The sequence below is a fragment of the Castor canadensis genome, chromosome 16 (assembly GCF_047511655.1).
Source record: "Castor canadensis chromosome 16, mCasCan1.hap1v2, whole genome shotgun sequence".
Taxonomy (NCBI): domain Eukaryota; kingdom Metazoa; phylum Chordata; class Mammalia; order Rodentia; family Castoridae; genus Castor; species Castor canadensis.
This window is the reverse complement of record NC_133401.1, coordinates 26,203,634-26,220,262: the sequence shown is the minus strand read 5'-3', so window position 1 is coordinate 26,220,262 and position 16,629 is coordinate 26,203,634. Positions and strand designations below refer to the sequence as shown.

At 41.2% G+C, this 16,629-nt stretch overlaps 1 pseudogene; it reads left to right on the top strand.

The window, feature by feature from the left end:
* The first annotated feature begins 7,285 nt into the window (after positions 1–7,285).
* Positions 7,286–7,386, top strand: LOC141418311 (U6 spliceosomal RNA; annotated as a pseudogene).
* Positions 7,387–16,629: the final 9,243 nt, after the last annotated feature.

The following is a 16,629-nucleotide window of genomic DNA, read 5'->3' as shown; positions in this document are numbered from 1 at the left end:
CTGTAGTAGTGCATGACTTAATGACAGGGACATGTTCTTATAAATGTGACTTTCGTCGATCTTCATTGTGTGAAAGTCATAGTTACACAAACCCAAATGGCGTAGCTCACTGCACACAGAAGCCACATTGTGTAGCCCACAGCTGGTAGGATGCGAACATGCACAGATATTATTATGAACGTTGCTGAAAACAGTAACACAGTAGATGGTAAGTTCAGTATTTCTAAAAGTATCTAAACACAGAAATGTTTGACTAAAAGTTCTAGATTATAGGAATTTTTCCAGCCTCATAAAAACTTTGCAGGACTTCCATGCTAAACATGGTCCAAATTTGTTATATTGCACGGGACTGTAAAATGACGTGGTAAAGAAAAATTCCACCTTAACTCCAATATAGGACCCTTCATTGGTGATGTGTTCTAAGTATTTATGCACTTTTGAAACAGAAGCAAATACACATACAAATGCAATACACACCACAACCTAAACAATCTCTGAGAAAGAAAAAAGAGGAAATATACCAAAACACATTCCATCAGGAAATGAAAAAATGAATACAAACCTTGGCAAACAAAGTACAATACTGGAAAGTCATAAGAAAATGTTTCCCATGAACTTAGATATAAATCCTAAAAAATATCACAACTATCCTTCATTAAGGACAACACTGGATTTTTGGTTTTGCTAATGGAAAATAAGAATAGATTAATTAAAAAACCCAATCATTATTCTTTAACAACCTAACAGAGATCATTAAAGATTTCCATCTCAATCCATGCAAACAGATCTTTGTTTTTACACATGGAACATGTCTCTCTGTACATTTTTATTAGCATATATGACTTGTACAGGGGTTTCATTGTGACATTTTCATACATGCTTACAATGTATATTGGTTCAGTTCAGTCCACCATCACAAATCATTTTTTAATTACACACAATGCAAAACCTTTATTGCAGAAGCAAACAAATTCATACATAAGACAATTTCCTTCACTACAGAGCTTTAAGTTTAGGCATGAAAGTTTCCGCCTTGAACATGAATTTGATGGCACACACAGAGAAAAGATTGGCCCCCAAAGCTGTGTTCCACCCAGAAAGAAATTAAGGAAACCCTGGATGCAATTATGGGAGGACTTCCTTCATCATAGCTATGAGAGAAAAAGACACACATAAGCACCAGTGATGCTGAGGAGAGTGAATAAATGAATGAGCAGAGGTTATTGAACATAAACTTTGATTTTCACCACAGAACTGCTTACTTACAGACAAGAAGCATCATTCAAAAACAGTATCACATATCACTGTGTATGTCATTTTATAGAAGATAAAAATTCATTGATATAGCATTGTATAGGAGAATCTCTGAAAGAAAGCAATACCTGATACCTTAGAAATGAAATGCTATCAAGCCAGGTATTGGTAGCTCACACTATATTCCTAGCTACTTGGGAGACTGAGATCAGGAAGATCTCAGTTCAAAGATAGCCCAGGGAAATAGTTTGAGAAACCACATCACCAAGATAACCAGAGCAAAATTGGTGGTGTGGCTCAAGTGTAGAGCACCTGCATTGCAAGTCTGAAACCGTGGTTTTGAACCCCAGTCCCAATGTAATCACGTGGGATAAACACACTGTGTCTTAAACAACAGCTCTTGGCAAACCAGCTCTCAATAAAATCAGTGGTTGGTGTTTTGCCAATGTCTATGATGTACACTACTCCCTTTCTTCACTAATTCCAGGTAACAGTGTTCCATCATTGCATGGAGAGTTGAAGTGATGCACAAAATTGATTTCTCAAGCTTGTATGGGACAGTGGCAGCCATCTCATTGTCAGCCTTCTGTGTCCCTATGCCTTCTTTTATTTAAAGATATGACAACACCATGCTGCACCATTTCAGCACAGTTTCTGAGGTATTAGGATACCAGAATCCTAGGACTTCAACATTAAGGGGGAAAGAAAAAAAGAGCAACATCAACTTTGGGAGAAAGTTGAGCACAAACAATTCCAGTCAATTTCTATGCATTACAATAACCAGTTGTTCTATTATGATACCTAATTGATTATCACTTGTGGGAATTCATTGAAATGATCTACTTTAAAGGAGGGGATACACTTCTATGACGTTTATTCATGTAACATGGATGAATGATTCTGACTGTGAACCAGGACACACTTACAGGAAAATCTATAGCAGTGCCTTTCATATTGGAAAAAATCTTCCAAAATCAATGAATCTCCTAAAAATGAATGCTACATGAAATGAATGTTACATGAAATGTTAACACACTAACTCTATAGCAGAAATGGAGACCAGTCTTAAAGCATGATGTTGAATTAACACAGGGTGGTTTAAAAGTGAGTGAGAGAATATCCTATTTCCATAAATTTAAACAAAGACAATACTTATCACTTAGGAAGACATAACTATGTTTGACCCTAAATAAAAAAAGGAGAAAATCCCATGTGATTCTAAATAGTGCTGACATACGAAATTAATTTAAAAGTTGTGTTTAAGAGGAAACACTGGGGACTGATGATTGCTAATGACATGGGCACCCATGTTTATTGGTGTTCCCAGTAGCCATGCTTTGGAATCAGCCTAGATGCCCATCAACAGATGAATGGATAAAGAAAATGTGATATATAAACAGAATTGAGTTTCATTCACAAATAAGAAATCATGTAACTTTTTTGGAAAATGGATGAACTGGAGACTCTTACATTAAGTAAAATAAACCAGACCTAGAAAGTCAAATACCACTTAGTTTTTCTCACATGCAGAATCTATATTTTTAAGACATAAAAGAAGAAGGGAGATGATTTTCAACTGAGGAGGAGTAACAAGAGAGGATAATAGGGTAAAAATAATCAGAGTACTTTATATAAAAATGTGATGATGAAACCCAATATATTGTACAATTAATACATACAAATAAAACCAATATATAAACAATCTAAGTAAAAATATAAGAAAAGCTTTTGATTCAATTACAAAATTTGATCATTCTCAACAAAAGAGATTGGGTCTAAGATCTGTTCCATCTCCAGCCAGGGTACATGCTGAGAAGAGATGGCTGAATCTGAACAATTTCCAGGAAGCCATCTTCCTCACTCAGCCACATGCTAGGCAATAATAGCCTATGTGTGTCATCTTTCCGTGATGTGGTCAACTGGCGAACCAGATGAGCTGGGCCCCTCACAATATCCTATGCACTTCTGCTGACCTGCCACCCCCAATCAGGAGGGTCAGCACCATGTTGCCCACACTCATCACTGTGCTGTGTCCTGGTGAGTCCTGCTGGTAATGAAGGATAGGGAGCATTGGAGTGGAAATGTCATACTGGGAGGCTGGCCCTGGCTCAGAAGAGAGCACTACTTCCACAGTGGGGGTGGACATTGAAGGCAGAGCTGACCTTTAGAACAGGGTGCAGCTGCCAGAGATCACACCAAGAAGGGACAGAAGGGATACAGGCTTTGGGTTTTGTAAGTACATGCATCATCCATCATGACTCTTTCTCTTTCTTTATAGGGTTCTTTCTGATCCAGAGGATCTGGGCACAAAGTAGGTGAGTGTGTTCCCAAACTTTAGGTCACCATCCACCCCAAATGGAAAGATACTCCTGTACAGGAAGGCAGACAGCACAGGGTCAGGTCTGGTGGGTTGATTATGATACCCTTGTAAATGAATGTCTTGTGAAATGGAAAGAGGGGTCCTGGGAAACTGGGCCCCAACTCTGTCCCAGACGCATCCAGCCACTCAGCAGATAAATAAGACAGTTTCCAACTTTCATTCTAACAAACAAACAAAGAGAAAGCCTCTAATTGTATTTACTTCTTACCCATCTGCCATATATTTTTAGGTCTTTTTTTCACAAGTATGACTTTTTAGATTGTGCATAATTTAACAAATGATTGAAGTTATTGTTTTCTTGTTTTAGCTTTCATGGCTCCACCATTACACTATTAGTGGTTCTAATATGCACTCTATTTACTTTTTATACTTTTCCAAGGGGGGTTATGCTTTCAGAGAGTCTTGTGCTTTATTGACATCCCCTCCTTTGAGCTTGAAGAACTCTCTTTAGCATTTCCTGTGAGACAGGTCTGGTGGTGATGAAGTCCGTCAGTGTGTTTTTCTGAGAAAGTCTTTAACACGCTTTCATTTCTGAAGGACAGCTTTGTTGGGTTCATAATTCCTGGTAGGCATTTTCCCTTATGTCTTTAGGATACATCATTCCTCTCTGTCTTGGCATCTAAGGTTTTTCTCAGATGTCTAACACTAGCCATGTTAAAATTCCTTAATGTGCGCTTAGCTTTTCTTAGATTCCAGGATCCTCTCTTTGTCTTTGACTTAGATGGTTGGGTGATAATACTAATTGGGGCCATGTTGTTTGGATTTATTTTTATCTGTGTCCGTTGATGTTCTTGTCACTGGATGTTTGTATCTTTCTTGCGGTCTGGAAATGTTTGTCTGATTATTTCTCTAAATAACTTTTTTTCTCCTTTGTTTTCTGAACTCTCCCTTCAATTCTAATGACAGAAATTTTCTTGGTTTGGTGTAATCTAGTAAATTGTGTAATTTTTGTTCATTTCCTTTTCATTTGTTTGTTTGTTTGGTTTTTGCTGTGGCTGTGCATCTGACTGGGTATTTTCAAATGTCATGTCTGAGCTCACTAATGCTTCTTTCTGATCAAGTCTACTGATGAAATTTTCTATTTTTCTTTTAAAATTAAAATTTACCTATTTTCTTTCTTCTTTTATTTCTATTTCATTGTAAAACTACTTGTGCTCTTCAATAACTTACTTGCAAATGGCAATGCACTTTCTATCTGTACTCTCTCATAGTACTTTTACCTTCATTAAATAATTACTCTGAGTTATTTCTGGCACTCTTACTGGAGCTTATTAGTTTCTTTTCTCTGCTCATATTTCCCTGAATATTCATAGACCTGTGTCCTTACATTACACCTGAACACTTAAGGAGGCGACCCATTTCTTCTGACTTTTTCAGAAAAATTTTGTTGATTATAGATCTTTATCATTTAGTCTAGCCTGAGATTCTAGATGGGCCAGACATCTGAAACCCTGGACAGGTAGGCTTTGGTGTCCAGTTCTCTAGCTGGACTAATTTCATTCCTGTTCTCTAATGACAAATGTCATTGCTGGCTGTGCTCTGTGCTCCAGAGAGATGACTGGCTGCACTCTGCCACCAGGTGTGGTTTCTGGATGGGCTCTGTAATTGTCTCTGACTGAGGAGTGTTGACAGAATGTCCTCCCTGGCTAAGAGTCACTCTTGGTTGGAGTTTTATGTTGTTGGCTCTTTTCTCTTATGAAGCATCTACATTGGCTTAAAGTAAGCCATATTCCAAGATTTTTGCACTAGCCATTGTGTGCCCCACCCCTTTCTCCAAATGGCCCTTGGTCAGCCTGCCCTGTCAATACCCACAGAGTTTCCCATGCAAGCTTCCTGTAAAAGTTTCCAAAGTTGTGGGGAAGACAAACATCTGCCTCTAACTTACCCTTCCCAATGTGGAAACCATGGGCACAGGGATTTCTATCATGCAGCCCTGCACAGGACAAGAAAGAGGGGCAGTGTGTTGCAAGAGTATCACTCCATTTCCTGTTCTGTTGTGGATTTTCTCAATTCTGTGATCTAAGGCTATCCAGGACTTCTCTCCAATTTCTAAGATATTCTCTATGGTGTTTTTGCCTGTGTTTAGTTCAATTTCTTTTGGGAGTTTTTGTGAAAACAGAGAAGTCCCATTGCACCCTCTTCCTAACATCACTTCCCACATTACATTACTTCATTCCCAGGCATCCTGCCCACTACGCCATCTTATTTGACTTGTTTTAGCAACTAATTTTGCATGCTCAAAATCTGGGAAGTTCCTCTTATTCATTTTTTTTCTTATTTTCTCCTACAAAATTGGATAACAGGAGGGTGGAATAGGTCCTGCCCTGAGGGGGTGGTACCAGTGGGAGGTGGTGGTGGTTGTAAAATGGCATAGGATGGTGAATATGGTGCAAAAATGTGTACACATGTATGTAAATGTAAAAATGATACCTGTTGAAACTATTCCAAGGACAGGGTGAGAGGGGTATAAAAGAGGGGGGGAGGTAGTGAATTCAAGTATGATATATTTGATACATTGTAAGAATTTTGTAAATGCCACAATGTACCCCAACCCAGCACAACAATAAAAACATTCTCAAATGTCATATTTTGTTGTAGGAAGAAGTGACATGTTTATGTGATGAGAGGAAAGTCTTCTTGTAGATGTGGGCACCCCCCATTATATATGTATGAAACAGCATAATGAAACACACTAAAATTGTTAAAATTGGGGGGAGAGAAGACTGAGGAAGAAGAGTGTGGAGTTCTTGTGGATAGAGACAGACTTCATGAAGGTGTTATCAGCAGAGACAATGAACAAGGTATGCATGAACAATGCAGAGGAGTCATAAATGGAATATATTAACAGATAACTATGCACCACAGAGCAGGGTCTTCTACGGTGATGTTGTTCAGAGTTCTGGGAGAGTTCAGAAGTTGAGTTTTCATTTTATTTTTATCCTCTCTTCTCTACAAGAAGAACCAGACATGTCACAGATCTGACATGAGTTTAGGGCTGAACTGAGCTCTCAGGCTGATTCCCCATGGATCCTGAGGCCTTCGCCCAGGAGTCACCCACAGATATGGGTTCATTTTAACACTTTTTCATTCCATGTGGTTGAATCATAATTTGTCCCAGAATAGCATGGTTTGGGGTGAAGGAGCAGAACACAGTACCTGTGTGTTATATGATTTTGTGTCTCCTGATTTCCCAGATCCATGTTCCAAAGTGACCCCAGATGTTATAGGTTGACTGAGGAAAAGATACACAATCAATGAGAAGCAGACTCAATGAAAAGCAAAGACATACAAACACACATGCATGCACACACAGAATGAGCCAGGAGTTGGGAGCTGAAGGAAAGACTCAGAGCAAGAAAGGGAGTATAGGGTGTAGGAAGTGGAGAGACTGACATATAGTGGCAAAGAACAGTCCTAAAATTCAGGGCCTGAATGAAAAACAGAAAGATAAAAGACAAAGATGTGGTGATAGAAATTCTAAAAGAGAGCTACAGAGACAGAGTTAGAGAGAAATACATTGTGATAGATGACAGATGTTAGGTATGAAGAGCTAGATGATAGATAAATTGATAAATAGATAATAGATGATTGATAAATAAATAGATGATAGATAGATAATAGATAGGTACATGGATAGATAATGGATAGACAGTGCTCGCATTAGCAGCACATATGTTACAATTGGAACCATGCAGACAGCACAGAACCTGTGTAAGGAAGATACATACCTTCAAGAAGCATTCCATTTTCTAAAAAATAGATGGGTTGACATAAATAAATGTGCATAAAGACAGAGACATTAGGAAAAATGAGACTTCAATTGAAAGATAAAGAAAGAAAGATGAAACCAAGCAATGTTAGTAGAGGCAGAGTGTAAAATACATCGAAAAGGAAAGACTGGGGTACAAGGGTGAGGTCAGAGACCTAGAGAGACAGAGAAAGTAGAACCAGATAAATGGACATGGTAGATAATTCTTGGGAGAAAGAAGAGAGAGATGTCAGCTCATGAATGAAGGGCACAGTGATAAGGAATAGCCTCCTTAACTAAGCAGCCTCTTTTTCTTCCATATCAATTAAAAAATCCTTCTCTCTCAGCCAAGACATGCCCTGTGGTAAGGTCAGGAGAGAATGTGACCTTGTCCTACAATACTGACGGATTCATTAGCATGTACCATCTGTCCAGGGATGTGGAGCCCCAGGGACACTGGCTCCCTGCAGTGCAGAGCCACAATGGTACATCCCAGGCTGACTTACCTCTAGGTCCTGTGACCCACAGAGGGATCTACAGATGCTATGGCTCCTTCAATGGCACTCCTTATGCCTGGTTATCCCCGAGTGACCCCCGGCATCTATCACAGGAGAGCGAGGCTCATATCTGTCCCATGTTTTGTGATTCAAACTAACTGAATCCTACTTATATCTGAGGAACATTCTGCTGATGATGGAAATAAACAAGCACAGAGAAGCAGAGAGAGGAAAACAGAGACTGAGCATGACAGAGATGTCAGGGTGCAGAATGTCAGGCAGGACTCCTCTAATTCCTCCTCATCTTGCATGGAGGCCAACACTGAAGTGACTATGCAGCCAAACAGATAAAAGAAGAGGTCGGTACAGACCCAGGGGGAGGTGAGGAGGTCAGCGGTGGCATCAGCCCCTTTACCTTAGTGCATTTCCTAGGATCCCCTCCTAATCTCTCACCCACAGTGATCTCTCTACCAGCATCTCCCATCCTCTCTTCACAGATGAGGTCCCGTGGAGGAAGTCATCTCCACTGAAGACTCTAAAAGGGCATCCTGTGACTCACAAGACTCAGAATTAGGGGGAAAAGTAAGTTATGGGTCCTGATCAACCTCAAAGAAACCTCCATAGAGTGGAAGACAGAGGGCCTGATTGCCTACCTCTCTTTCCTCTCCTGTCCTCTTTTCCAGCAAACTCTGCAAAGCAGGTGCCCTTCATCCACAGAACAAGATTCCAAAACTTGGAGCCAAGAACTCTCTTCTCCTTGTTGTGGAAACCTAGGAAGCAGAAGCCTTGAGTTTGAGTGTTGGCTCAGCTACCTTCCTGCTCTGTTGTCTTGGCCTTGTCATCCTCCCTCACTGATCCCCAAACTCTACAACAGCAGAAGGGGCTCAAAAAACACTCTGGGCTCTAGTTTCCTACAGCCAAGACTTCCTAACTTCCTCAAAGAGGAACAGGAGAGTTAACAAGATCCCCTGCCCTGAAAAAATGCAGCATTGGTTCTAGCTCCAATATTTACTGAAGAAGAGATGAATAAGAAAGGAAGAAGAAATTCTTGGAGGAGTTCTTAGAGAAATCCCATTGACCAGGGAATGAGCTTCTGTCTGTTGGATGCAACTGTCATCCAGTCAGTACAGTGAGAGCATTGCAACAAGACAGAACCAGGTACACACACAAACACTTTCATTAACTTCATTCCACTGCTGTTCCTTGAGCTGGATATGAAATGTTTGTCTGCTAGTGCCGGTATAACAAATTTCTGCAAGTTCAGTGAATTAAAACTATGCAGTTTCAAAGACTATTTTACTGTTCTCAAGTTTGGAATTCAGAAGTGGGTGTCAGATGAATAAAATGAAGTCACCAACAGAGGCTCACTCCTTGCTGAGATTTTGGAGTGAATCTGCTTTCCTGCAGTTGAGACTGGGTGGCAGGTAAGCAGCCTGGACATTACTCCTGCTTGTGGAAGAAGGAAGTCTAAGGTCTTGACAGGCAGCTGGGTGTCTACAAAGGCCCAGTCTCTGTTTTCTTGAACACTGTGCTTTCCAGATGGGGGACTCCTCACCTGGCAGGAAGAACAGAGAGGCAGATGGGGCCATGCCACTGCGCCTTGACTCCTTCACAGGAGCACTGAACTGTGCATTAATTGGAGATTTTTGTGGTCTAGTCACCTAAAAACATTGCCTCTTTCTAATGTTCCTCTTGGGACTGAGTTTTCATGTGAATTTTAAAGAGGACACAAATATTCAAACCATAGCATGCAGAATCTTTAGTTAGAAATATTCAGCCACCTAACTAATATTTCACTAGCATGTTGTGCCAGGTTTATTCTTTGGGGTTTTTGTTTGTTTTTTGAGACTGGAGTTTGTAATCAGGATTCAACACTTGCAAAGAAGGCACTCTACTGCTTTACTCCATTTTGTTCTGCTTGTTTTGGAGATGAGGTCACATGAATGATTTGCCTGTACTGGCCTCAAACCATGATCCCCCTTTTCTTACCCTACCTAGAAGCTTGAATTATAGGCATCTGGCCTGGCTGCCATATTTTTTTCTGTTTTTTTATTTATTAGTATATTATAGTTGTCGGGCATAGGAGGTATATGGTGACATTTACATAACTGCTCACAATATATCTAAATTAGTATCACCCCTCCATCTTTCTCCTTTATTCACTCTTCCCTACTCAGAATAATTTTGATAGGTTTCATTGTTTTATTTGCATACACAAATACAAAATACTTCCACCATATTCACCTTTCTTTACCCTTTCCATATGCCTTCCCCTCCCACTCGTACCCACCATTGGACAAGACCTGTTTTACCTTCCTGTCCTTCATTTAAAAAAAGACATCTTGTTACTTTATGACAGTTACACAGGAGGTTTCATTGTGAAATTTCCATATGCATGTATTCTATCGAAATGCACTCACAATCCAGGAAATCAGAAATATGCTAATGAACTTGACTTAAAAATACTATTTGATAAAAATGTATGCATTGAGTGTTGGTATGTAAAATGCATGCACACATAATAAGTGCACACATAATTCTATTGTATTACTACCTCCATAACTACGGGGTAATGAGAGGTTACATGGGTGGTGAAGATCCAGGGAATTGGCTGGAGTGGGGCTCAGGGGAGACTGCTCTGATTGTCACCCCTTTTGCTCCTGACTTCTAGTATCTGTGAGTACCAATCCCTTACTCCTGGACCCTAAATTCTCAGCGGTTCACAAAGTGGAAACTCATCTGCTGGAGAATTAGCTTATGGTCCTGCATCATAAAGTGAACAGAAAGCATGGGACTACTTGTTATTTCTGGGTAAGAGAAATTTTTTCTACTCTCCAGAAACATATTAATTGCTCCTCAGTGATTCAGAAAGTAGAACTGGGGGAGAGAGGATGGAGGGGGTTAGGGGGATAAATAACACAAACAATGTACGCATATGTGAATAAATGAACAATAAAAACTAAAAATGAAATAAAAAAGTAAATCAATAAATGAAAGTTGAATTGAGTACATATAATATATGACCCTAGAAAAGCACAATGAGGAGAACTGAAAGGACCCTGCTATATCAAGGAAAGGGTTCATTCAGGATCTGCATAAAGTTATGTTATGAGGATAAGACATAAGACTGTGAAGACCAGGGAAAAGTCTCATGTCCTTAAACCCTTCACAGATCCTACTTCTCTGCTTTGGTTCTCAGGAACAGCTCAGTACTCAGCCCAACATGCAGAATGCCAGACTTCATGATGGGAGATTAAGGAGAATTTTCAGTTATGGGACTCACAAGGTCAGCTCCATTCCAGGAGGTAGATGCCCCAAGTGGATGTGCCTGGGGTCATTTGGACTTCCCTGTCCTTCACGTCCTCTTTGTCCCTTTGTCCACAATCCCCAGACTCAGAGTTCCAGGATTACACAGTGGAGAATCTCATACTTGTGTGCATGGCTGGGCTGGTCCTCGTGGTCCTTGGGATTCTGTTATTTGAGACTCAGCACAGCCAGAGAAGGACACAAGGTGCAAGGAGGAAGTAAACAGGAAAGAGAGCAGGGCACACAGACTGGTGGAGTCCTGGAGATGAATCCTACAGGAGAAGGTGATTCTGGGAGAAAAGGTGGGACATAAATTGGGTGGACTCTCTGTTCCGAATCACTTGGGGTGACATGGTTAAGATAAGAGAATTTCTGGATTTTCTGTTTAGAGAACTCTACCTCTACTAAATTGTGACATCTGCCCCTCAATGCTGGCTCATTCTTTTTCCACCCTGTTTTACCTCTACAGTCTTCACCTATCTGCTGCACTTCAGGTAATATCTGACTTTGAGGAATTACCATATTCCATAATGTGTGCTCTTGAGTCTCCATTTCTACTGCTCAAGTCAGAATCTGCTGAAAATGGGACAAACTCAGATTTCAACCCAATATAGATAAATGAAGAATGATTCCATAAGACCCTCCATTCTTCTGAGGCACCAGCAACTCAGGCCTGTAACCCTAACTATTTGGGAAACTGAGATGTGGAGGATTATGGATCACGACCATCTTGGGCAAATAGTGCATGAGGTTCTGTCTACCATAACAAAATGGATGAGAGTTATAGCTCAAACAGTAGTGCAAATGCTTTGCAAAGCATGAAGTTCCGAGTTTAAATCAGAATCTTAACAAAAAAAAATCCTCTATTTGTGATGACATTGTGGAGTCTCTCCAGTACCCATTTCAGATGGACACATTTGTGTTTGATGTAACCACCTACTGGACAAGGGAAACCACACTTTGATAAATACAATGTTTGAAAAATGTCCTTTTGTGTGGCATTTGCTGATTTCTGTGGTGTGAGTCATCCCTGTACCAAATCCCAGGTGCCAGTGTAGTCTCAATAGATGTGGAGTTGAGAAATGAGGTGCAGAAGTGTCTTTCCCAAGGGAATGTGAGGCAGCGGCACCATGTCTCTCTGGCATCCTCAATGTGTGCATATATTCCTTCTGTTTGTGAAAAATTATGTCCTGATGTTTGGCCATCATTTCAATGAAATAATATATAAAAAACCCGTCCTTCCCATATAGAGGAAAATAAAATTAGGAACATCCTATTGGAGACCATAATGAGAACATAAAACCATTGCATTAAAGATTCATAGAATTGGCTAAATCAATTAACAAAGTAGATTGGCATCATGCAGTTAATGGGAAGAGAATCACCAGCAATTATTCTGAGGTACACACTCTAGATAAAAATACAAATATATGCACCAGGATGCAATCACAAGAATATTGATAGGAGTGCTGTTCATATTACCAAGAACTTTGCAGTACAAAATTCTATCTAGCAACAACCAAAGAAAACGTGGTATTATATGTGTATATTGAAATATTACACACAGAGAAGAGAAAACATATGAACAAAAACTGAAAACAAGAATGAGGATCAATTTTCAAAATGGTTTTGAGTAAATGAAATATAAACTGAATTCCTGAATATGTATTCCAATACCAACCAAAGGATACAAAATTTGCTATTTAGGAAGCATTCCCAACATAAAACCTATGTTAAAAGAAATGAAAGAATCCTATGTAATTTTCACAGTGGTAACATCAAGTTGCTATGGGGAGGTCGTGGTGAAGGTGAAGCCACAGGAGCTGCTAGAATTCAGGTGAAGCTCTTGCTGCCTTTCCTTTGATGTCTCTTAGTGCACCTGTTGCTAGAGTCATTTCTATTTTGTAAGCTACCTTGAGTGGGCATACAACATACTCAGGTGGGGTTGAAGTAAGCTGGGAATTTCTGCAGCCCAAGTATGTATTGAACATCTAGTTTGACTTTATGGTTTCCTAATAACATGATCTCTGACTACTTATCCAGCCTAGGTAAGTCCTGTCTAGGTGAGAATAGAATAGAAAACACAAATTTTCAACTAAAAGTGACATCAGCGAAGGACACCATAGGAACCATCAACACAAACCCTGGAGAATAATTGTTTTGAACAAACACAGAAGGATGAGAGAAACTTTGTGGGATCAGGTGAATACCCAAATCATAAATAAAGAAAAACCCCAAAAGTGGCCACATTAAGGAGAGTAGAAGATCAATTCCACATCACACAACTCACCTCTCCAGGTATCACATCTTAGTGACACGAGAGGCTCCCTGTCCTATGTTTCCCTCTACAGCAGAAAGAGAGTAGTGGCATGGGAGTGGTATGTCCCCTATCCAGGTGGAACCATGCCCAAGAGACCCACGTCTTCCCCACCACTAAGATCATCTTGGCTGTGTGGTTGTTAGTTGGCAAGAGGGAAGAGAAACTGCAGACCACAGTAACTGCTTCATGGACCTACAGGGTGCTTGGGTACTTCACCCATGGACAGCCATCTGTTGGTCACTGGGCATTACAATGCCCTATGTACTGACCCATCCACAGACTGACTTAAGAAACTCAGGCAGCAAAGTCAAGGGTCTGGTGTAATCCAAGTTCTCTCACTGCAGAGTTGATCCTAATTCAGGATCCAGCCCTAGTGAAACCATCAGACATTTTCAGCACCATTTCTCTCTACATGGGGTGGATAGAAGGCAGGAAATAAGAAGTCACAGTGTAGGAATGTCCGCATCAGAGAGAACAAGACTATGCAGCTTCTGCATCCACAGAAATGTCCTGAGATGGCCAGACAAACCCTGGATGGGCGTTCTCCTAAAGATATTTGTCTTATAACTAATCAGCAACATCTGAGAAGAGTCTCACCCCTTTCCATTCCTGTACCTGCCTAAGGAGACAAACATTGCTGGATGAGGGGAGGGAGGAGATTGAGATGAGAAACCAGGCAAACCTGTGTGCAAAAGAGACGACCAAAAGAGGGAAGAAGAGGAAGCCACAAATCCACAACCTCTTCTGTCCGCATTATAAGCAGCATTTGGCCACACAGTCCTTTACCCATGTGGACAAGGGTCCTGCCTGTTGAGTCACAGAGTCCCCTCACCACCACCTCAGCCTAGAGGAGTCACAGTCCCATCAAATCTTGCTGTCACAGGTTACACTTTTCCATTCTGAACGTACACAAGGAGGATCTGAGGAGGGAGGTGGAGTAAATTGAGTGGTTCATGTATCCAACAGCAGTGAGGTCAATGGTAGTGTTGAGTGGGAGGAACTGTGAGAAGGGGAAGAGACAGTTAAGTGGGGAGAATAAAGCAATGCCTACCTCAGCCCTTCTCCATTGTGCTGACTCTGAACTGGGTTTTCAAAAGGGATTTCCAACATTTCACAAAGCCAGTTGTTTCAGGAATATGGAGGATGTGCAAGAACACTGGACTCACCAAATGTGAGGAGGTAAATTCATAACTGGAGTGACAACATAATGAGAATTGATAATGCATTCTGTATGTCCATGGGTGGTAATTCTGACAGAAGCAGTGTATGCTGGGAAGAGAGGAACATCTGTATAGAGGGTGTCTTTACAGTAAGAGCAAAATTCTGTCCCTTCTTGATGGAAGGGTCCAATATAGCCATCCTGTCAACAGGGTGCCAGCTGGTCACCTCAGAGAGCAGTGTCACATCAGTGTCTCTCTGCTGCTGGCAGATTGGGCAGTCAGTGGTGACCTGTAAGCAGGTCAGCATTGGTGAATGGGAAGTCCATGTTTCAGAGCCCTTGAATAATCTCCATCCCTTACACCATGGCCCCTTTCATCGTTGGCCCACTGAGTGATGACAGGGGTGATGGAGAAAGAAACAAATGAGCATCTGTGGAACAGGATTACTGTCATCCTGTCAAATTTCTCCTCTGCAGGTCACCCTTTGTTGAGCATCACACAGGATGGAAATATCTTCACTTCCTTTTATACTCAGAGTGGTTGGCCATGTCCCTGTTACACAATTTCCTTCTTGTCATTTTCCCTTATAATCTTTCAAGTCTGAATATCCAGCCACACCATTGCCCTAGCACATGGATAGGTATGTAATCACATATCTGGCATTTATCTTACTATGAAAGTGGGCAACCTGGTGCACTGCCCAAAGCTCTGACTGTGGTGAAATTTCCCCTCACTGCCATTTTGCTGGGATGCCCCAGAGTGGGTTGTAGGTCTGGTGCAGTTCACACTCAAGTGCTGACTTCATGTCCTGAAGAACCATCCATCAACCAAACTTGAGCCTTTTCTTCCACTGTCATTGATTCAGAGGGTTCTGTATGAGACATTAAGTGCAGGTGGGAGAGAGGGGGCTTTGCAGCAGGAGAGGCGATGACAGGCAATTGGGACACTTCATTAACTTACCTGTACCTTCAGGGTCTTCTCAGGCTCCATTGCATGTGTACCACTTCTATGTCATGATGGAGGGATGCTTTCACATCCCAGGTTGTGGCACTGGCTGGTTCATGATAGGTAACCCAGGATGCTTGGGCACTCAGCTCTATCCATGTTCAGTGCCTACTAAGGTCCAGTAGCAGGCAAATGTGATTTCTCAAGAGGAGAGCATCTGTCCACATAGGAGGACAGGACTTTACCCAGTATCCTGGAGTCCTGAAGCAGGACTCACTACAGGGCCCTGTCAAAGGCTCACAGCCTCACTTCATCCTCTGATACCACTGGATCTGCTGGACAACATGGCCAGAGTGACCAGCACCCAGCATCCTGGACCTCTTTGCAGAACCTGTTGCTGTTTTTGACCCCTCTGAACACCAGCAGTTTTTGAGATTTCTTGGTACACAAGCTGAAGTTCTGCACACAAATGAGAAATATGCAACCTTCAAAGTACAAAGGTGTCCACTTCTGTTGTGCCTTCTTCCACAGGCCAGGAGTCCCATATGGGGATTCTGCAGTCGCTAAGTTTGTCTATTGCACTTAGGCATTCTTGATCCTGAGAAATAGCAATGGGATAGTTAGACAGACTTGGGGTTAAACTTCACTGTGCTCCTGAAATCCACAATGCCCTCATCTGACCAGCTGACCACTGCGACATTGTGTCTTCTTTGGAATCAGTATCAATTCAAATCCAGTGTCAAGTAGTCCCTCAAAATCCTTTTATTTCCTTTTACTCAGTTTAGTAACTATGGAGAAAGGCCATAGCATCTGAGAGAGGGAGAGTGTGTGAGTGAGAGAGAGAGAGACAGAGACAGAGACAAAAAAAGACAGAGAGAAAAAAGCATATGCATTTTGTGTCATGCCAGAGTCCTTCCTGAAGGAGTCCCACACTCCCCTTCTCTCAAGGGGTTCTGTACCTGAAAAGTGAGTTGAATCTGGGAATTGATGAAGTGCCATGATTCATTGTTTATGACTTA